The sequence below is a fragment of the Pelobates fuscus genome, chromosome 3 (assembly GCF_036172605.1).
Source record: "Pelobates fuscus isolate aPelFus1 chromosome 3, aPelFus1.pri, whole genome shotgun sequence".
Classification (NCBI taxonomy): domain Eukaryota; kingdom Metazoa; phylum Chordata; class Amphibia; order Anura; family Pelobatidae; genus Pelobates; species Pelobates fuscus.
This window is the reverse complement of record NC_086319.1, coordinates 394,508,150-394,528,885: the sequence shown is the minus strand read 5'-3', so window position 1 is coordinate 394,528,885 and position 20,736 is coordinate 394,508,150. Positions and strand designations below refer to the sequence as shown.

The 20,736-nt window shown below is 41.6% G+C and overlaps 11 non-coding genes across 11 annotated transcripts; all 11 read left to right on the top strand.

Annotated features, from left to right (window-relative positions):
- Positions 1-210: 210 nt before the first annotated feature.
- TRNAL-UAG (transfer RNA leucine (anticodon UAG)) lies at positions 211-292 on the top strand. Its single transcript has one exon. It is a non-coding gene; the product is annotated as a tRNA-Leu (tRNA).
- An 887-nt stretch (positions 293-1,179) lies between these two features.
- Positions 1,180-1,261, top strand: TRNAL-UAG (transfer RNA leucine (anticodon UAG)). The gene has a single exon. It is a non-coding gene; the product is annotated as a tRNA-Leu (tRNA).
- Positions 1,262-2,148: 887 nt separating this feature from the next.
- TRNAL-UAG (transfer RNA leucine (anticodon UAG)) lies at positions 2,149-2,230 on the top strand. The gene has a single exon. It is a non-coding gene; the product is annotated as a tRNA-Leu (tRNA).
- Positions 2,231-3,118: 888 nt separating this feature from the next.
- On the top strand, positions 3,119-3,200 carry TRNAL-UAG (transfer RNA leucine (anticodon UAG)). The gene has a single exon. It is a non-coding gene; the product is annotated as a tRNA-Leu (tRNA).
- An 887-nt stretch (positions 3,201-4,087) lies between these two features.
- TRNAL-UAG (transfer RNA leucine (anticodon UAG)) lies at positions 4,088-4,169 on the top strand. Its single transcript has one exon. It is a non-coding gene; the product is annotated as a tRNA-Leu (tRNA).
- Positions 4,170-5,056: 887 nt separating this feature from the next.
- Positions 5,057-5,138, top strand: TRNAL-UAG (transfer RNA leucine (anticodon UAG)). The gene has a single exon. It is a non-coding gene; the product is annotated as a tRNA-Leu (tRNA).
- An 888-nt stretch (positions 5,139-6,026) lies between these two features.
- On the top strand, positions 6,027-6,108 carry TRNAL-UAG (transfer RNA leucine (anticodon UAG)). The gene has a single exon. It is a non-coding gene; the product is annotated as a tRNA-Leu (tRNA).
- Positions 6,109-6,995: 887 nt separating this feature from the next.
- On the top strand, positions 6,996-7,077 carry TRNAL-UAG (transfer RNA leucine (anticodon UAG)). Its single transcript has one exon. It is a non-coding gene; the product is annotated as a tRNA-Leu (tRNA).
- Positions 7,078-7,964: 887 nt separating this feature from the next.
- Positions 7,965-8,046, top strand: TRNAL-UAG (transfer RNA leucine (anticodon UAG)). Its single transcript has one exon. It is a non-coding gene; the product is annotated as a tRNA-Leu (tRNA).
- Positions 8,047-8,934: 888 nt separating this feature from the next.
- TRNAL-UAG (transfer RNA leucine (anticodon UAG)) lies at positions 8,935-9,016 on the top strand. Its single transcript has one exon. It is a non-coding gene; the product is annotated as a tRNA-Leu (tRNA).
- A 2,134-nt stretch (positions 9,017-11,150) lies between these two features.
- Positions 11,151-11,232, top strand: TRNAL-UAG (transfer RNA leucine (anticodon UAG)). The gene has a single exon. It is a non-coding gene; the product is annotated as a tRNA-Leu (tRNA).
- The last annotated feature ends 9,504 nt before the right edge of the window (positions 11,233-20,736 follow it).

Here is a 20,736-nt window from a genome sequence, read left to right as displayed (position 1 = left end):
AATCATTCCTCTGCTGTAGGTAAAATCTCCTCTACTCAAGTCTCAGTCGAAGATTTCTTGTCCTTTGTGGTTTTCAAACAACAACAATAGAAATTGCAGGTACTTGTGACCCTTCGACAGACAATTTAACCCCACCGTGAAAAGAAGTGGGAAAAAAACTGAAACCAACTGTACGTGTTCCTGATAATAAGCTGTGTGCCTGTAATCGAAGGTAGCGTGGCCGAGCGGTCTAAGGCGCTGGATTTAGGCTCCAGTCTCTTTGGAGGCGTGGGTTCAAATCCCACCGCTGCCAAATATTACATTTTTAGTGTATTGTGCATTATTCATAAAGGCCAAATTGTCCATTTGTCAACTCATATGATCACTGAAAACAGAGTCACGTTCATGGCTCGTTTTGTTTGGGATTTAAAATTGGCTTTTTTTTTACTTCAAAGTGGCAAGTAAAATTTGCCACGAATGAACAGCTGTTAATCAAGCCAATAATAACTCTTATAGAAAAGAACATCCTGCTTCAGCTTTAAAGCACCCAAAACATTTCTTAAGACGTCTACTGAATTGGATAAAACAACACCTCACTTTGAGAATTCCAAAATGTATTTGTACTTACTGCAAATGAATCATTCCTCTGCTGCAGGTAAAATCTCCTCTTCTCAAGTCTCGGTAGAAGACCTCTAGTCCATTGTGGTTTTTAAACGACAACAACAGAAATTGCAGGTACTCGTCACGCTTCGAAAGACAATTTACCCCCACCGTGAAAAAAGGCAGAAAAAAATGAAACCAACTGTACGTTTTCCAGTTAAATCACCCAAAACATTTCTTAAAACGTCTACTTAATTGGATAAAACAACAACTCACTTTGATAATTCCATAAATGTATTTGTGCTTACTCCAAAGGAATCGTCTACCTAATTGGATAAAACAACATCTCACTTTGAGAATTCCAAAATGTATTTGTACTTACTTCAAAGGAATCATTCCTCTGCTGTAGGTAAAATCTCCTCTACTCAAGTCTCAGTCGAAGATTTCTTGTCCTTTGTGGTTTTCAAACAACAACAACAGAAATTGCAGGTACTTGTGACCCTTCGACAGACAATTTAACCCCACCGTGAAAAGAAGTGGGAAAAAAACTGAAACCAACTGTACGTGTTCCTGATAATAAGCTGTGTGCCTGTAATCGGAGGTAGCGTGGCCGAGCGGTCTAAGGCGCTGGATTTAGGCTCCAGTCTCTTTGGAGGCGTGGGTTCAAATCCCACCGCTGCCAAATATTACATTTTTAGTGTATTGTGCATTATTCATAAAGGCCAAATTGTCCATTTGTCAACTCATATGATCACTGAAAACAGAGTCACGTTCATGGCTCTTTTTGTTTGGGATTTAAAATTGGCTTTTTTTTTACTTCAAAGTGGCAAGTAAAATTTGCCACGCATGAACAGCTGTTAATCAAGCCAATAATAACTCTTATAGAAAATAACATCCTGCTTCAGCTTTAAAGCACTCAAAACATTTCTTAAGACGTCTACTGAATTGGATAAAACAACACCTCACTTTGAGAATTCCAAAATGTATTTGTACTTACTGCAAATGAATCATTCCTCTGCTGCAGGTAAAATCTCCTCTTCTCAAGTCTCGGTAGAAGACCTCTAGTCCATTGTGGTTTTTAAACGACAACAACAGAAATTGCAGGTACTCGTCACGCTTCGAAAGACAATTTACCCCCACCGTGAAAAAAAGGCAGAAAAAAATGAAACCAACTGTACGTGTTCCAGTTAAATCACCCAAAACATTTCTTAAAACGTCTACTTAATTGGATAAAACAAAAACTCACTTTGATAATTCCATAAATGTATTTGTGCTTACTCCAAAGGAATCGTCTACCTAATTGGATAAAACAATATCTCACTTTGAGAATTCGAAATGTATTTGTACTTACTTCAAAGGAATCATTCCTCTGCTGTAGGTAAAATCTCCTCTACTCAAGTCTCAGTCGAAGATTTCTTGTCCTTTGTGGTTTTCAAACAACAACAACAGAAATTGCAGGTACTTGTGACCCTTCGACAGACAATTTAACCCCACCGTGAAAAGAAGTGGGAAAAAAACTGAAACCAACTGTACGTGTTCCTGATAATAAGCTGTGTGCCTCTAATCGAAGGTAGCGTGGCCGAGCGGTCTGAGGCGCTGGATTTAGGCTACAGTCTCTTTGGAGGCGTGGGTTCAAATCCCACCGCTGCCAAATATTACATTTTAGTGTATTGTACATTAATCATAAAGGCCAAATTGTCAATTTTTCAACTCATATGATCACTGAAAACATAGTCACGTTCATGGCTCGTTTCGTCTGGGATTTAAAATGGGCTTTTTTTTTTACTTCAAAGTGGCAAGTAAAATTTGCCACGCATGAACAGCTGTTAATCAAGCCAATAATAACTCTTATAGAAAAGAACATCCTGCTTCAGCTTTAAAGCACCCAAAACATTTCTTAAGACGTCTACTGAATTGGATAAAACAACACCTCACTTTGAGAATTCCAAAATGTATTTGTACTTACTGCAAATGAATCATTCCTCTGCTGCAGGTAAAATCTCCTCTTCTCAAGTCTCGGTAGAAGACCTCTAGTCCTTTGTGGTTTTCAAACAACAACAACAGAAATTGCAGGTACTCGGCACGCTTCGACAGACAATTTACCCCCACCGTGAAAAAAAGGCAGAAAAAAATGAAACCAACTGTACGTGTTCCAGTTAAATCACCCAAAACATTTCTTAAAACGTCTACTTAATTGGATAAAACAACAACTCACTTTGATAATTCCCTAAATGTTTTTGTGCTTACTCCAAAGGAATCGTCTACCTAATTGGATAAAACAACATCTCACTTTGAGAATTCCAAAATGTATTTGTACTTACTTCAAAGGAATCATTCCTCTGCTGTAGGTAAAATCTCCACTACTCAAGTCTCAGTCGAAGATTTCTTGTCCTTTGTGGTTTTCAAACAACAACAATAGAAATTGCAGGTACTTGTGACCCTTCGACAGACAATTTAACCCCACCGTGAAAAGAAGTGGGAAAAAAACTGAAACCAACTGTACGTGTTCCTGATAATAAGCTGTGTGCCTGTAATCGAAGGTAGCGTGGCCGAGCGGTCTAAGGCGCTGGATTTAGGCTCCAGTCTCTTTGGAGGCGTGGGTTCAAATCCCACCGCTGCCAAATATTACATTTTTAGTGTATTGTGCATTATTCATAAAGGCCAAATTGTCCATTTGTCAACTCATATGATCACTGAAAACAGAGTCACGTTCATGGCTCGTTTTGTTTGGGATTTAAAATTGGCTTTTTTTTTACTTCAAAGTGGCAAGTAAAATTTGCCACGAATGAACAGCTGTTAATCAAGCCAATAATAACTCTTATAGAAAAGAACATCCTGCTTCAGCTTTAAAGCACCCAAAACATTTCTTAAGACGTCTACTGAATTGGATAAAACAACACCTCACTTTGAGAATTCCAAAATGTATTTGTACTTACTGCAAATGAATCATTCCTCTGCTGCAGGTAAAATCTCCTCTTCTCAAGTCTCGGTAGAAGACCTCTAGTCCATTGTGGTTTTTAAACGACAACAACAGAAATTGCAGGTACTCGTCACGCTTCGAAAGACAATTTACCCCCACCGTGAAAAAAGGCAGAAAAAAATGAAACCAACTGTACGTTTTCCAGTTAAATCACCCAAAACATTTCTTAAAACGTCTACTTAATTGGATAAAACAACAACTCACTTTGATAATTCCATAAATGTATTTGTGCTTACTCCAAAGGAATCGTCTACCTAATTGGATAAAACAACATCTCACTTTGAGAATTCCAAAATGTATTTGTACTTACTTCAAAGGAATCATTCCTCTGCTGTAGGTAAAATCTCCTCTACTCAAGTCTCAGTCGAAGATTTCTTGTCCTTTGTGGTTTTCAAACAACAACAACAGAAATTGCAGGTACTTGTGACCCTTCGACAGACAATTTAACCCCACCGTGAAAAGAAGTGGGAAAAAAACTGAAACCAACTGTACGTGTTCCTGATAATAAGCTGTGTGCCTGTAATCGGAGGTAGCGTGGCCGAGCGGTCTAAGGCGCTGGATTTAGGCTCCAGTCTCTTTGGAGGCGTGGGTTCAAATCCCACCGCTGCCAAATATTACATTTTTAGTGTATTGTGCATTATTCATAAAGGCCAAATTGTCCATTTGTCAACTCATATGATCACTGAAAACAGAGTCACGTTCATGGCTCTTTTTGTTTGGGATTTAAAATTGGCTTTTTTTTTACTTCAAAGTGGCAAGTAAAATTTGCCACGCATGAACAGCTGTTAATCAAGCCAATAATAACTCTTATAGAAAATAACATCCTGCTTCAGCTTTAAAGCACTCAAAACATTTCTTAAGACGTCTACTGAATTGGATAAAACAACACCTCACTTTGAGAATTCCAAAATGTATTTGTACTTACTGCAAATGAATCATTCCTCTGCTGCAGGTAAAATCTCCTCTTCTCAAGTCTCGGTAGAAGACCTCTAGTCCATTGTGGTTTTTAAACGACAACAACAGAAATTGCAGGTACTCGTCACGCTTCGAAAGACAATTTACCCCCACCGTGAAAAAAAGGCAGAAAAAAATGAAACCAACTGTACGTGTTCCAGTTAAATCACCCAAAACATTTCTTAAAACGTCTACTTAATTGGATAAAACAAAAACTCACTTTGATAATTCCATAAATGTATTTGTGCTTACTCCAAAGGAATCGTCTACCTAATTGGATAAAACAATATCTCACTTTGAGAATTCGAAATGTATTTGTACTTACTTCAAAGGAATCATTCCTCTGCTGTAGGTAAAATCTCCTCTACTCAAGTCTCAGTCGAAGATTTCTTGTCCTTTGTGGTTTTCAAACAACAACAACAGAAATTGCAGGTACTTGTGACCCTTCGACAGACAATTTAACCCCACCGTGAAAAGAAGTGGGAAAAAAACTGAAACCAACTGTACGTGTTCCTGATAATAAGCTGTGTGCCTCTAATCGAAGGTAGCGTGGCCGAGCGGTCTGAGGCGCTGGATTTAGGCTACAGTCTCTTTGGAGGCGTGGGTTCAAATCCCACCGCTGCCAAATATTACATTTTAGTGTATTGTACATTAATCATAAAGGCCAAATTGTCAATTTTTCAACTCATATGATCACTGAAAACATAGTCACGTTCATGGCTCGTTTCGTCTGGGATTTAAAATGGGCTTTTTTTTTTACTTCAAAGTGGCAAGTAAAATTTGCCACGCATGAACAGCTGTTAATCAAGCCAATAATAACTCTTATAGAAAAGAACATCCTGCTTCAGCTTTAAAGCACCCAAAACATTTCTTAAGACGTCTACTGAATTGGATAAAACAACACCTCACTTTGAGAATTCCAAAATGTATTTGTACTTACTGCAAATGAATCATTCCTCTGCTGCAGGTAAAATCTCCTCTTCTCAAGTCTCGGTAGAAGACCTCTAGTCCTTTGTGGTTTTCAAACAACAACAACAGAAATTGCAGGTACTCGGCACGCTTCGACAGACAATTTACCCCCACCGTGAAAAAAAGGCAGAAAAAAATGAAACCAACTGTACGTGTTCCAGTTAAATCACCCAAAACATTTCTTAAAACGTCTACTTAATTGGATAAAACAACAACTCACTTTGATAATTCCCTAAATGTTTTTGTGCTTACTCCAAAGGAATCGTCTACCTAATTGGATAAAACAACATCTCACTTTGAGAATTCCAAAATGTATTTGTACTTACTTCAAAGGAATCATTCCTCTGCTGTAGGTAAAATCTCCACTACTCAAGTCTCAGTCGAAGATTTCTTGTCCTTTGTGGTTTTCAAACAACAACAATAGAAATTGCAGGTACTTGTGACCCTTCGACAGACAATTTAACCCCACCGTGAAAAGAAGTGGGAAAAAAACTGAAACCAACTGTACGTGTTCCTGATAATAAGCTGTGTGCCTGTAATCGAAGGTAGCGTGGCCGAGCGGTCTAAGGCGCTGGATTTAGGCTCCAGTCTCTTTGGAGGCGTGGGTTCAAATCCCACCGCTGCCAAATATTACATTTTTAGTGTATTGTGCATTATTCATAAAGGCCAAATTGTCCATTTGTCAACTCATATGATCACTGAAAACAGAGTCACGTTCATGGCTCGTTTTGTTTGGGATTTAAAATTGGCTTTTTTTTTACTTCAAAGTGGCAAGTAAAATTTGCCACGAATGAACAGCTGTTAATCAAGCCAATAATAACTCTTATAGAAAAGAACATCCTGCTTCAGCTTTAAAGCACCCAAAACATTTCTTAAGACGTCTACTGAATTGGATAAAACAACACCTCACTTTGAGAATTCCAAAATGTATTTGTACTTACTGCAAATGAATCATTCCTCTGCTGCAGGTAAAATCTCCTCTTCTCAAGTCTCGGTAGAAGACCTCTAGTCCATTGTGGTTTTTAAACGACAACAACAGAAATTGCAGGTACTCGTCACGCTTCGAAAGACAATTTACCCCCACCGTGAAAAAAGGCAGAAAAAAATGAAACCAACTGTACGTTTTCCAGTTAAATCACCCAAAACATTTCTTAAAACGTCTACTTAATTGGATAAAACAACAACTCACTTTGATAATTCCATAAATGTATTTGTGCTTACTCCAAAGGAATCGTCTACCTAATTGGATAAAACAACATCTCACTTTGAGAATTCCAAAATGTATTTGTACTTACTTCAAAGGAATCATTCCTCTGCTGTAGGTAAAATCTCCTCTACTCAAGTCTCAGTCGAAGATTTCTTGTCCTTTGTGGTTTTCAAACAACAACAACAGAAATTGCAGGTACTTGTGACCCTTCGACAGACAATTTAACCCCACCGTGAAAAGAAGTGGGAAAAAAACTGAAACCAACTGTACGTGTTCCTGATAATAAGCTGTGTGCCTGTAATCGGAGGTAGCGTGGCCGAGCGGTCTAAGGCGCTGGATTTAGGCTCCAGTCTCTTTGGAGGCGTGGGTTCAAAACCCACCGCTGCCAAATATTACATTTTTAGTGTATTGTGCATTATTCATAAAGGCCAAATTGTCCATTTGTCAACTCATATGATCACTGAAAACAGAGTCACGTTCATGGCTCTTTTTGTTTGGGATTTAAAATTGGCTTTTTTTTTACTTCAAAGTGGCAAGTAAAATTTGCCACGCATGAACAGCTGTTAATCAAGCCAATAATAACTCTTATAGAAAATAACATCCTGCTTCAGCTTTAAAGCACTCAAAACATTTCTTAAGACGTCTACTGAATTGGATAAAACAACACCTCACTTTGAGAATTCCAAAATGTATTTGTACTTACTGCAAATGAATCATTCCTCTGCTGCAGGTAAAATCTCCTCTTCTCAAGTCTCGGTAGAAGACCTCTAGTCCATTGTGGTTTTTAAACGACAACAACAGAAATTGCAGGTACTCGTCACGCTTCGAAAGACAATTTACCCCCACCGTGAAAAAAAGGCAGAAAAAAATGAAACCAACTGTACGTGTTCCAGTTAAATCACCCAAAACATTTCTTAAAACGTCTACTTAATTGGATAAAACAAAAACTCACTTTGATAATTCCATAAATGTATTTGTGCTTACTCCAAAGGAATCGTCTACCTAATTGGATAAAACAATATCTCACTTTGAGAATTCGAAATGTATTTGTACTTACTTCAAAGGAATCATTCCTCTGCTGTAGGTAAAATCTCCTCTACTCAAGTCTCAGTCGAAGATTTCTTGTCCTTTGTGGTTTTCAAACAACAACAACAGAAATTGCAGGTACTTGTGACCCTTCGACAGACAATTTAACCCCACCGTGAAAAGAAGTGGGAAAAAAACTGAAACCAACTGTACGTGTTCCTGATAATAAGCTGTGTGCCTCTAATCGAAGGTAGCGTGGCCGAGCGGTCTGAGGCGCTGGATTTAGGCTACAGTCTCTTTGGAGGTGTGGGTTCAAATCCCACCGCTGCCAAATATTACATTTTAGTGTATTGTACATTAATCATAAAGGCCAAATTGTCAATTTTTCAACTCATATGATCACTGAAAACATAGTCACGTTCATGGCTCGTTTCGTCTGGGATTTAAAATGGGCTTTTTTTTTTACTTCAAAGTGGCAAGTAAAATTTGCCACGCATGAACAGCTGTTAATCAAGCCAATAATAACTCTTATAGAAAAGAACATCCTGCTTCAGCTTTAAAGCACCCAAAACATTTCTTAAGACGTCTACTGAATTGGATAAAACAACACCTCACTTTGAGAATTCCAAAATGTATTTGTACTTACTGCAAATGAATCATTCCTCTGCTGCAGGTAAAATCTCCTCTTCTCAAGTCTCGGTAGAAGACCTCTAGTCCTTTGTGGTTTTCAAACAACAACAACAGAAATTGCAGGTACTCGGCACGCTTCGACAGACAATTTACCCCCACCGTGAAAAAAAGGCAGAAAAAAATGAAACCAACTGTACGTGTTCCAGTTAAATCACACAAAACATTTCTTAAAACGTCTACTTAATTCGATAAAACAAAAACTCACTTTGATAATTCCATAAATGTATTTGTGCTTACTCCAAAGGAATCGCCTACCTATTTGGATAAAACAATATCTCACTTTGAGAATTCCAAAATGTATTTGTACTTACTTCAAAGGAATCATTCCTCTGCTGCAGGTAAAATCTCCTCTACTCAAGTCTCAGTCGAAGATTTCTTGTCCTTTGTGGTTTTCAAACAACAACAACAGAAATATCAGGTACTTGTGACCCTTCGACAGACAATTTAACCCCACCGTGAAAAGAAGTGGGAAAACAACTGAAACCAACTGTACGTGTTCCTGATAATAAGCTGTGTGCCTCTAATCGAAGGTAGCGTGGCCGAGCGGTCTGAGGCGCTGGATTTAGGCTACAGTCTCTTTGGAGGCGTGGGTTCAAATCCCACCGCTGCCAAATATTACATTTTAGTGTATTGTACATTAATCATAAAGGCCAAATTGGCCATTTGTCAACTCATATGATCACTCAAAACAGAGTCACGTTCAAGGCTCTTTTCGTCTGGGATTTAAAATGGGCTTTTTTTTACTTCAAAGTGGCAAGTAAAATTTGCCACGCATGAACAGCTGTTAATCAAGCCAATAATAACTCTTATAGAAAAGAACATCCGGCTTCAGCTTTAAAGCACCCAAAACATTTCTTAAGACGTCTACTGAATTGGATAAAACTACACCTCATTTTGAGAATTCCAAAATGTATTTGTACTTACTGCAAATGAATCATTCCTCTGCTGCAGGTAAAATCTCCTCTTCTCAAGTCTCGGTAGAAGACCTCTAGTCCTTTGTGGTTTTCAAACAACAACAACAGAAATTGCAGGTACTCGGCACGCTTCGACAGACAATTTACCCCCACCGTGAAAAAAAGGCAGAAAAAAATGAAACCAACTGTACGTGTTCCAGTTAAATCACCCAAAACATTTCTTAAAACGTCTACTTAATTGGATAAAACAACACCTCACTTTGAGAATTCCAAAATGTATTTGTACTTACTGCAAATGAATCATTCCTCTGCTGCAGGTAAAATCTCCTCTTCTCAAGTCTCGGTAGAAGACCTCTAGTCCTTTGTGGTTTTCAAACAACAACAACAGAAATTGCAGGTACTCGGCACGCTTCGACAGACAATTTACCCCCACCGTGAAAAAAAGGCAGAAAAAAATGAAACCAACTGTACGTGTTCCAGTTAAATCACCCAAAACATTTCTTAAAAAGTCTACTTAATTGGATAAAACAAAAACTCACTTTGATAATCACATAAATGTATTTGTGCTTACTCCAAAGGAATCGTCTACCTAATTGGATAAAACAACATCTCACTTTGAGAATTCCAAAATGTATTTGTACTTACTTCAAAGGAATCATTCCTCTGCTGCAGGTAAAATCTCCTCTACTCAAGTCTCAGTCGAAGATTTCTTGTCCTTTGTGGTTTTCAAACAACAACAACAGAAATTGCAGGTACTTGTGACCCTTCGACAGACAATTTAACCCCACCGTGAAAAGAAGTGGGAAAAAAACTGAAACCAACTGTACGTGTTCCTGATAATAAGCTGTGTGCCTCTAATCGAAGGTAGCGTGGCCGAGCTGTCTGAGGCGCTGGATTTAGGCTACAGTCTCTTTGGAGGCGTGGGTTCAAATCCCACCACTGCCAAATATTACATTTTAGTGTATTGTACATTAATCATAAAGGCCAAATTGGCCATTTGTCAACTCATATGATCACTCAAAACAGAGTCACGTTCAAGGCTCTTTTCGTCTGGGATTTAAAATGGGCTTTTTTTTACTTCAAAGTGGCAAGTAAAATTTGCCACGCATGAACAGCTGTTAATCAAGCCAATAATAACTCTTATAGAAAAGAACATCCTGCTTCAGCTTTAAAGCACCCAAAACATTTCTTAAGACGTCTACTGAATTGGATAAAAAAACACCTCATTTTGAGAATTCCAAAATGTATTTGTACTTACTGCAAATGAATCATTCCTCTGCTGCAGGTAAAATCTCCTCTTCTCAAGTCTCGGTAGAAGACCTCTAGTCCTTTGTGGTTTTCAAACAACAACAACAGAAATTGCAGGTACTCGTCACGCTTCGACAGACAACTTACCCCCACCGTGAAAAAAAGGCAGAAAAAAATGAAACCAACTGTACGTGTTCCAGTTAAATCACCCAAAACATTTCTTAAAACGTCTACTTAATTGGATAAAACAACAATTCACTTTGATAATTCCATAAATGTATTTGTGCTTACTCCAAAGGAATCGTCTACCTAATTGGATAAAACAATATCTCACTTTGAGAATTCCAAAATTTATTTGTACTTACTTCAAAGGAATCATTCCTCTGCTGTAGGTAAAATCTCCTCTACTCAAGTCTCAGTCGAAGATTTCTTGTCCTTTGTGGTTTTCAAACAACAACAACAGAAATTGCAGGTACTTGTGACCCTTCGACAGACAATTTAACCCCACCGTGAAAAGAAGTGGGAAAAAAACTGAAACCAACTGTACGTGTTCCTGCTAATAAGCTGTGCGCCTGTAATCGTAGGTAGCGTGGCCGAGCGGTCTAAGTCGCTGGATTTAGGCTCCAGTCTCTTTGGAGGTGTGGGTTCAAATCCCACCGCTGCCAAATATTACATTTTAGTGTAAAGGCCAAATTGTCAATTTTTCAACTCATATGATCACTGAAAACAGAGTCACGTTCATGGCTCTTTTCGTCTGGGATTTAAAATGGGCTTTTTTTTTACTTCAAAGTGGCAAGTAAAATTTGCCACGCATGAACAGCTGTTAATCAAGCCAATAATAACTCTTATAGAAAAGAACATCCTGCTTCAGCTTTAAAGCACCCAAAACATTTCTTAAGACGTCTACTGAATTGGATAAAACAACACCTCACTTTGAGAATTCCAAAATGTATTTGTACTTACTGCAAATGAATCATTCCTCTGCTGCAGGTAAAATCTCCTCTTCTCAAGTCTCGGTAGAAGACCTCTAGTCCTTTGTGGTTTTCAAACAACAACAACAGAAATTGCAGGTACTCGGCACGCTTCGACAGACAATTTACCCCCACCGTGAAAAAAAGGCAGAAAAAAATGAAACCAACTGTACGTGTTCCAGTTAAATCACACAAAACATTTCTTAAAACGTCTACTTAATTCGATAAAACAAAAACTCACTTTGATAATTCCATAAATGTATTTGTGCTTACTCCAAAGGAATCGTCTACCTAATTGGATAAAACAATATCTCACTTTGAGAATTCGAAATGTATTTGTACTTACTTCAAAGGAATCATTCCTCTGCTGCAGGTAAAATCTCCTCTACTCAAGTCTCAGTCGAAGATTTCTTGTCCTTTGTGGTTTTCAAACAACAACAACAGAAATTGCAGGTACTCGTCATGCTTCGACAGACAACTTACCCCCACCGTGAAAAAAAGGCAGAAAAAAATGAAACCAACTGTACGTGTTCCAGTTAAATCACCCAAAACATTTCTTAAAACGTCTACTTAATTGGATAAAACAACAATTCACTTTGATAATTCCATAAATGTATTTGTGCTTACTCCAAAGGAATCGCCTACCTATTTGGATAAAACAATATCTCACTTTGAGAATTCCAAAATGTATTTGTACTTACTTCAAAGGAATCATTCCTCTGCTGCAGGTAAAATCTCCTCTACTCAAGTCTCAGTCGAAGATTTCTTGTCCTTTGTGGTTTTCAAACAACAACAACAGAAATTGCAGGTACTTGTGACCCTTCGACAGACAATTTAACCCCACCGTGAAAAGAAGTGGGAAAAAAACTGAAACCAACTGTACGTGTTCCTGCTAATAAGCTGTGTGCCTGTAATCGTAGGTAGCGTGGCCGAGCGGTCTAAGGCACTGGATTTAGGCTTCAGTCTCTTTGGAGGCGTGGGTTCAAATTTGCCACGCATGAACAGCTGTTAATCAAGGCTAGTGATGTACCGAACTGTTCGCCGGTGAACAGTTCCCGGCAAAATTAGCATGTTCGCGTTCGCCGCGGCGGGCGGACACATGCTCAGTTTGATCCGCCCCCTATTCGTCATCATTGGGCAAACTTTGACCCTGTGCCTCTCGGTCAGCAGACACATTACAGCCAATCAGCAGCACACCCTCCAACCTCCCTCCCAGCATCCATTTTCGATTCATTCGGAAGATGCATGCTTAGTGAGAGGAGGGAAAGTTTAGCTGCTGCTGATTACATAGGGAAATTGATAGCTAGGCTAGGGTATTCAGTGTCCACTACAATCCTGAAGGACAGCACCCCAAAAAGCCCTTTTTAGGGCTATAACATCAGGCTTCTTTTTTTTTTTTTCCTGTGTAATGTAATTGCAGTTGCCTGCCTGCCAGCTTCTGTGTGAGGTTCACATTGGATACTGTGCCTATTTGCCCAGTGCCACCACTCATATCTGTTTTAACAATAGGTTAAGCTTTACATTTAAAATAAATATTTTTTTTCACTGTAATAGAAGAGCAGTTGCCTGCCTGCCAGCTTCTGTGTGAGGTTCACATTGGATACTGTGCCTATTTGCCCAGTGCCACCACTCATATCTGTTTTAACAATAGGTTAAGCTTTACATTTAAAATAAATATTTTTTTTCACTGTAATAGAAGAGCAGTTAGTTGTCTGCAAGCGTCTGTGTTTCAGGCCTACTTCAGCGTGTGCTCTGCAGACCTGTGCCAGCGTGCTTTGACAGTTGCCACTCATATCTTGTGTCTCTATAGCGTGCTTTAACAACCAAAATTTTGTTTCCACTGTAATAGAAGAGCAGTTGCCTGCCTGCCAGCTTCTGTGTGAGGTTCACATTGGATACAGTGCCTATTTGCCCAGTGCCACCACTCATATCTGTTTTAACAATTGGTTAAGCTTTCGATTTAAAAGAAATATTTTTTTTTCACTGTAATAGAAGAGCAGTTAGTTGTCTGCAAGCGTCTGTGTTTCAGGCCTACTTCAGCGTGTGCTCTGCAGACCTGTGCCAGCGTGCTTTGACAGTTGCCAATCATATCTGGTGTCTCTTTAGCGTGCTTTTACAACCAAAATTTTGTTTCCACTGTAATAGAAGAGCAGTTGCCTGCCTGCCAGCTTCTGTGTGAGGTTCACATTGGATACTGTGCCTATTTGCCCAGTGCCACCACTCATATCTGTTTTAACAATTGGTTAAGCTTTAGATTTAAAAGAAATATTTTTTTTCACTGTAATAGAAGAGCAGTTAGTTGTCTGCAAGCGTCTGTGTTTCAGGCCTACTTCAGCGAGTGCTCTGCATTCCTGTGCCAGCGTGCTTTGACAGTTGCCACTCATATCTTGTGTCTCTATAGCGTGCTTTTACAACCAAAATTTGTTTTTCACTGTTATAGATTGAATAGCAGTTACTTGTCTTCAAGCGGCTCTGTCAGTCCTTCCTTCAGCATGTGCTCTGCAGAACTGTTCCAGTGCACATTGCCAATCATATCTGGTCTCACAGTAGCTTGCACGCATAGTACCACTAATCCCCCAAAAAATGACAGGCAGAGGCAGGCCACCCCGCAGGGGCCGTCGTGGTCGTGGTGCTGTGATTCCCTTTTGCCCTAGAATAATGCCCAGTTTTCAGAAGCCACGTACCCTGAACTTGAAAAGTTCTGAGGACTTAGTTGACTGGCTAACACAGGACACCCAATCTTGTACAGCCTCCGCTCGGAACCTTGACGCACCATCCTCCTCCAGCTTAGCTTCAGGCACCTCTCAAGATAGCACTCACCCGCCTGCCGCCACCACCAAAACTAGCACCACAGCCGCTTTACTTGGTATGTCAGAGGAGTTATTCACACACCCGTTTGAAGAAATGAGTGATGCGCAACCATTATTGCTAGAGGATGTAGATAACAGGGATATGTCTCAGGCAGGCAGCATTAAACACATGGAGGTACGGTGTGATGATGATGATGTTGTACCCGCTGCTGCTTCCTTTTCTGAGTTGTCAGATACAAGCGAAGCGGTTGATGATGATGATGCGTCCATGGATGTCACGTGGGTGCCGCTAGAAGAGAAAAAGAACAGGGCAAAAGTTCAGATGGGGAGACAGAGAGGAGGAGGAGGAGACCAGTTGGAAGCAGGGGGGGGTCATCGCAAGGAGCTAGTGGCACAGTCAGACAGCATGCATCGGCACCCGGGGTCAGCCCGACAGCACGCCAATCAACGCATGCTGTGTCCACCACCAGAATGCCGTCATTGCAGAGCTCAGCAGTGTGGCATTTTTTTTGTGTGTCTGCCTCTGACAACAGCGATGTCATTTGCAACCTGTGCCAAAGGAAACTGAGTAGTGGGAGGTCCAACACCCACCTAGGTACAACTGCTTTGCGTAGGCACATGATCTCACATCACAAACGCCTATGGGATCAACACATGAGTACAAGCAGCACGCCTACTCTAAGCCGCCATCCTCCTCCTGGTCCAGCATCTTCAGCCACGTCAACCACTACTGTCCTTCTTGCCCCCTCTCAACCATCCGCCACTCCGTCTCCCACCTTGAGCAGTTCCCGCTCATCTGCCCACAGTCATGTGTTTCTGTCAAGGACATGTTTGAGCGTAAGAAGCCAATGTCACCAAGTCACCCCCTTGCCCAGCGTCTGACAGCTGGCTTGTCCAAACTATTAGCCCGCCAGCTTTTACCATACAATCTGGTTGAGTCTGAGGCGTTCAAAAAATTTGTAGCTATTGGGACACCGCAGTGGAAGGTACCCGGCCGGAATTTCTTTTCACAAAAGGCAATCCCCAACTTGTACTCGATTGTGCAAAAGGAAGTCATGGCATGTCTGGCACACAGTGTTGGGGCAAGGGTCCATCTGACCACTGATACCTGGTCTGCAAAGCAAGGTCAGGGCAGGTATATCACCTACACTGCGCATTGGGTAAACCTGCTGACGGCTGACAAGCAAGGAATGCGTGGCATTGCAGAGGAGTTGGTGACACCGCCACGGATTGCAGGCAGTCCTGCTGCCACCTCCTCTACTCCTCCTACTCCATCCTCTTCCATAACCTCCTCGGCTGAGTCCTCTTGTGCCGCTGCTTCTTGCTCCACATCAACAGCACCCCCCCAGCTCCCCAGGTACTATTCCACATCTCGGATACGGCAGTGTCACGCCGTCTTGGGTTTGACTTGCTTGAAAGCAGAGAGTCACACCGGACAAGCACTCCTGTCCGCCCTGAACGCACAGGTGGAAAAGTGGCTGACTCCGCAGCAACTGGATATCGGCAAAGTGGTGTGTGACAACGGAAAAAATTTGATAGCGGCATTGAAGTTGGGCAAGTTGACACATGTGCCGTGCATGGTACATGTGTGTAATCTGATCATACAACGCTTTGTGCATAAGTACACAGGCTTACAGGACGTCCTGAAGCAGGCCAGGAAGGTGTGTGGCCATTTCAGGCGTTCCTACACGGCCATGGCTCACTTTGCCGATATCCAGCAGCGAAACAACATGCCAGTGAGGCGCTTGATTTGCGACAGCCCTACACGTTGGAATTCAACACTCCTAATGTTCGACCGCCTGCTCCAACAAGAAAAAGCTGTTAATGATAATGAATATTTGTATGACCGGGGTGCTAGGACAGCCTCTGGGGAGCTGGGAATTTTTTTGCCACGTTACTGGACGCTCATGCGCAATGCCTGTAGGCTCATGCGTCCTTTTGAGGAGGTGACAAACCTAGTCAGTCGCAGTTGTGTGTGTGCGTGTGTATGGCTGTCTGCCTGTGTGTGTGTGTGTGACAGGGTGAAGATTTCTTGCACATGGGTGTGACAGGGTGAAGATTTCTTGCACATGGCGCCCAAAGGCCTAAGGCTGGCCCTGCGCATGGGTCAGTGGCTCTGCACCAGACTTCCCTCCAATTGATCAAAGTTAAAGGATTTCAAGTGGACTGATTACAATTACAGGGCCTCTAAAGAGTCCTGTATTGTTATTTGTCGTCACTACCTTCCCGCGTCGGGAAGATTTCTTGCACAGGGCGCCCAAAGGCCTAAGGCTGGCCCTGCGCATGGGTCAGTGGCTCTGCACCAGACTTCCCTCCAATTGATCAAAGTTAAAGGATTTCAAGTGGACTGATTACAATTACAGGGCCTCTAAAGAGTCCTGTATTGTTATTTGTCATCACTACCTTCCCGCGTCGGGAAGATTTCTTGCACAGGGCGCCCAAAGGCCTAAGGCTGGCCCTGCGCATGGGTCAGTGGCTCTGCACCAGACTTCCCTCCAATTGATCAAAGTTAAAGGATTTCAAGTGGACTGATTACAATTACAGGGCCTCTAAAGAGTCCTGTATTGTTATTTGTCGTCACTACCTTCCCGCGTCGGGAGTGGGTCATTTGCGCCCCTGCTGCCTTCCTTGCATGTGGTAGCTGTTTGTCAGGGATTTGTCAATCCATATCTGCCAAGTGACCCTATGTAGGGGGAACAGTCTCTATTCTGCTCTGTGTCAGTGTGTATCAGGGATCATTAGGATAGGTGTCAATCCATATCTGCCAAGTGACCCTATGTAGGGGGAACAGTCTCTATTCTGCTCTGTGTCAGTGTGTATCAGGGATCATTAGGATAGGTGTCAATCCATATCTGCCAAGTGACCCTATGTAGGAGGAACAGTCCCTATTCTGCTCTGTGTCACTGTGTATCAGGGATCATTAGGATAGGTGTCAATCCATATCTGCCAAGTGACCCTATGTAGGAGGAACAGTCCCTATTCTGCTCTGTGTCACTGTGTATCAGGGATCATTAGGATAGGTGTCAATCCATATCTGCCAAGTGACCCTATGTAGGGGGAACAGTCTCTATTCTGCTCTGTGTCAGTGTGTATCAGGGATCATTAGGATAGGTGTCAATCCATATCTGCCAAGTGACCCTATGTAGGAGGAACAGTCCCTATTCTGCTCTGTGTCACTGTGTATCAGGGATCATTAGGATAGGTGTCAATCCATATCTGCCAAGTGACCCTATGTAGGGGGAACAGTCTCTATTCTGCTCTGTGTCAGTGTGTATCAGGGATCATTAGGATAGGTGTCAATCCATATCTGCCAAGTGACCCAATGTAGGAGGCACAGTCCCTATTCTGCTCTGTGTCACTGTGTATCAGGGATCATTAGGATAGGTGTCAATCCATATCTGCCAAGTGACCCTATGTAGGAGGAACAGTCCCTATTCTGCTCTGTGTCACTGTGTATCAGGGATCATTAGGATAGGTGTCAATCCATATCTGCCAAGTGACCCTATGTAGGGGGAACAGTCCCTATTCTGCTCTGTGTCAGTGTGTATCGGGGTTTTGAGGACAGGTGTCAATCCATATCTGCCAAGTGACCCTATGTAGGGGGAACAGTCTCTATTCTGCTCTGTGTCAGTGTGTATCAGGGATCATTAGGATAGGTGTCAATCCATATCTGCCAAGTGACCCTATGTAGGGGGAACAGTCCCTATTCTGCTCTGTGTCAGTGTGTATCAGGGGTTTTGAGGACAGGTGTCAATCCATATCTGCCAAGTGACCCTATGTAGGGGGAACAGTCTCTATTCTGCTCTGTGTCAGTGTGTATCAGGGCTGGGCTTTGAGGACAGGTGTCAATGTTAGGTGATTTCTGCCCTTTATGGATTAAAAACAGACTCTGCATCAACTGTACAATTTTCCATTGGGGGTTTTGCCATGGATCCCCCTCTGGCATGCCACAGTCCAGGTGTTAGTCCCCTTGAAACAACTTTTCCATCACTATTGTGGCCAGAAAGAGTCCCTGTTGTTTTTAAAATTCGCCTGCCCATTGAAGTCAATGGCGGTTTGCGCGGTTCGCCGGTTCGCGAACATTTGCGGAAGTTCGCGTTCGCCGTTCGCGAACCGAAAATTCCGGGTTCGCGACAACACTAATCAAGCCAATAATAACTCTTATAGAAAAGAACATCCTGCTTCAGATTTAAAATGGGCTTTTTTTTACTTCAAAGTGGCAAGTAAAATTTGCCACGCATGAACAGCTGTTAATCAAGCCAAAATTAACTCTTATAGAAAAGAACATCCTGCTTCAGCTTTAAAGCACCCAAAACATTTCTTATGACATCTACTTAATTGGATAAAACAACACCTCACTTTGAGAATTCCAAAATGTATTTGTACTCACTGCAAATGAATCATTCCTCTGCTGCAGGTAAAATCTCCTCTTCTCAAGTCTCGGTAGAAGACCTCTATTCCTTTGTGGTTTTCAAACAACAACAACAGAAATTGCAGGTATTCGTCACGCTTCGACAGACAATTTACCCCCACCGTGAAAAAAAGGCAGAAAAAAATGAAACCAACTGTACGTGTTCCAGTTAAATCACACAAAACATTTCTTAAAACGTCTACTTAATTGGATAAAACAACAACTCACTTTGATAATTCCATAAATGTATTTGTGCTTACTCCAAAGGAATCGTCTACCTAATTGGATAAAACAATATCTCACTTTGAGAATTCCAAAATGAATTTGTACTTACTTCAAAGGAATCATTCCTCTGCTGCAGGTAAAATCTCCTCTACTCAAGTCTCAGTCGAAGATTTCTTGTCCTTTGTGGTTTTCAAACAACAACAACAGAAATTGCAGGTACTTGTGACCCTTCGACAGACAATTTAACCCCACCGTGAAAAGAAGTGGGAAAAAAACTGAAACCAACTGTACGTGTTCCTGCTAATAAGCTGTGTGCCTGTAATCGTAGGTAGCGTGGCCGAGCGGTCTAAGGCACTGGATTTAGGCTTCAGTCTCTTTGGAGGCGTGGGTTCAAATTTGCCACGCATGAACAGCTGTTAATCAAGGCTAGTGATGTACCGAACTGTTCGCCGGTGAACAGTTCCCGGCAAAATTAGCATGTTCGCGTTCGCCGCGGCGGGCGGACACATGCTCAGTTTGATCCGCCCCCTATTCGTCATCATTGGGCAAACTTTGACCCTGTGCCTCTCGGTCAGCAGACACATTACAGCCAATCAGCAGCACACCCTCCAACCTCCCTCCCAGCATCCATTTTCGATTCATTCGGAAGATGCATGCTTAGTGAGAGGAGGGAAAGTTTAGCTGCTGCTGATTACATAGGGAAATTGATAGCTAGGCTAGGGTATTCAGTGTCCACTACAATCCTGAAGGACAGCACCCCAAAAAGCCCTTTTTAGGGCTATAACATCAGGCTTCTTTTTTTTTTTTCCTGTGTAATGTAATTGCAGTTGCCTGCCTGCCAGCTTCTGTGTGAGGTTCACATTGGATACTGTGCCTATTTGCCCAGTGCCACCACTCATATCTGTTTTAACAATAGGTTAAGCTTTACATTTAAAATAAATATTTTTTTTCACTGTAATAGAAGAGCAGTTGCCTGCCTGCCAGCTTCTGTGTGAGGTTCACATTGGATACTGTGCCTATTTGCCCAGTGCCACCACTCATATCTGTTTTAACAATAGGTTAAGCTTTACATTTAAAATAAATATTTTTTTTCACTGTAATAGAAGAGCAGTTAGTTGTCTGCAAGCGTCTGTGTTTCAGGCCTACTTCAGCGTGTGCTCTGCAGACCTGTGCCAGCGTGCTTTGACAGTTGCCACTCATATCTTGTGTCTCTATAGCGTGCTTTAACAACCAAAATTTTGTTTCCACTGTAATAGAAGAGCAGTTGCCTGCCTGCCAGCTTCTGTGTGAGGTTCACATTGGATACAGTGCCTATTTGCCCAGTGCCACCACTCATATCTGTTTTAACAATTGGTTAAGCTTTCGATTTAAAAGAAATATTTTTTTTTCACTGTAATAGAAGAGCAGTTAGTTGTCTGCAAGCGTCTGTGTTTCAGGCCTACTTCAGCGTGTGCTCTGCAGACCTGTGCCAGCGTGCTTTGACAGTTGCCAATCATATCTGGTGTCTCTTTAGCGTGCTTTTACAACCAAAATTTTGTTTCCACTGTAATAGAAGAGCAGTTGCCTGCCTGCCAGCTTCTGTGTGAGGTTCACATTGGATACTGTGCCTATTTGCCCAGTGCCACCACTCATATCTGTTTTAACAATTGGTTAAGCTTTAGATTTAAAAGAAATATTTTTTTTCACTGTAATAGAAGAGCAGTTAGTTGTCTGCAAGCGTCTGTTTTTCAGGCCTACTTCAGCGAGTGCTCT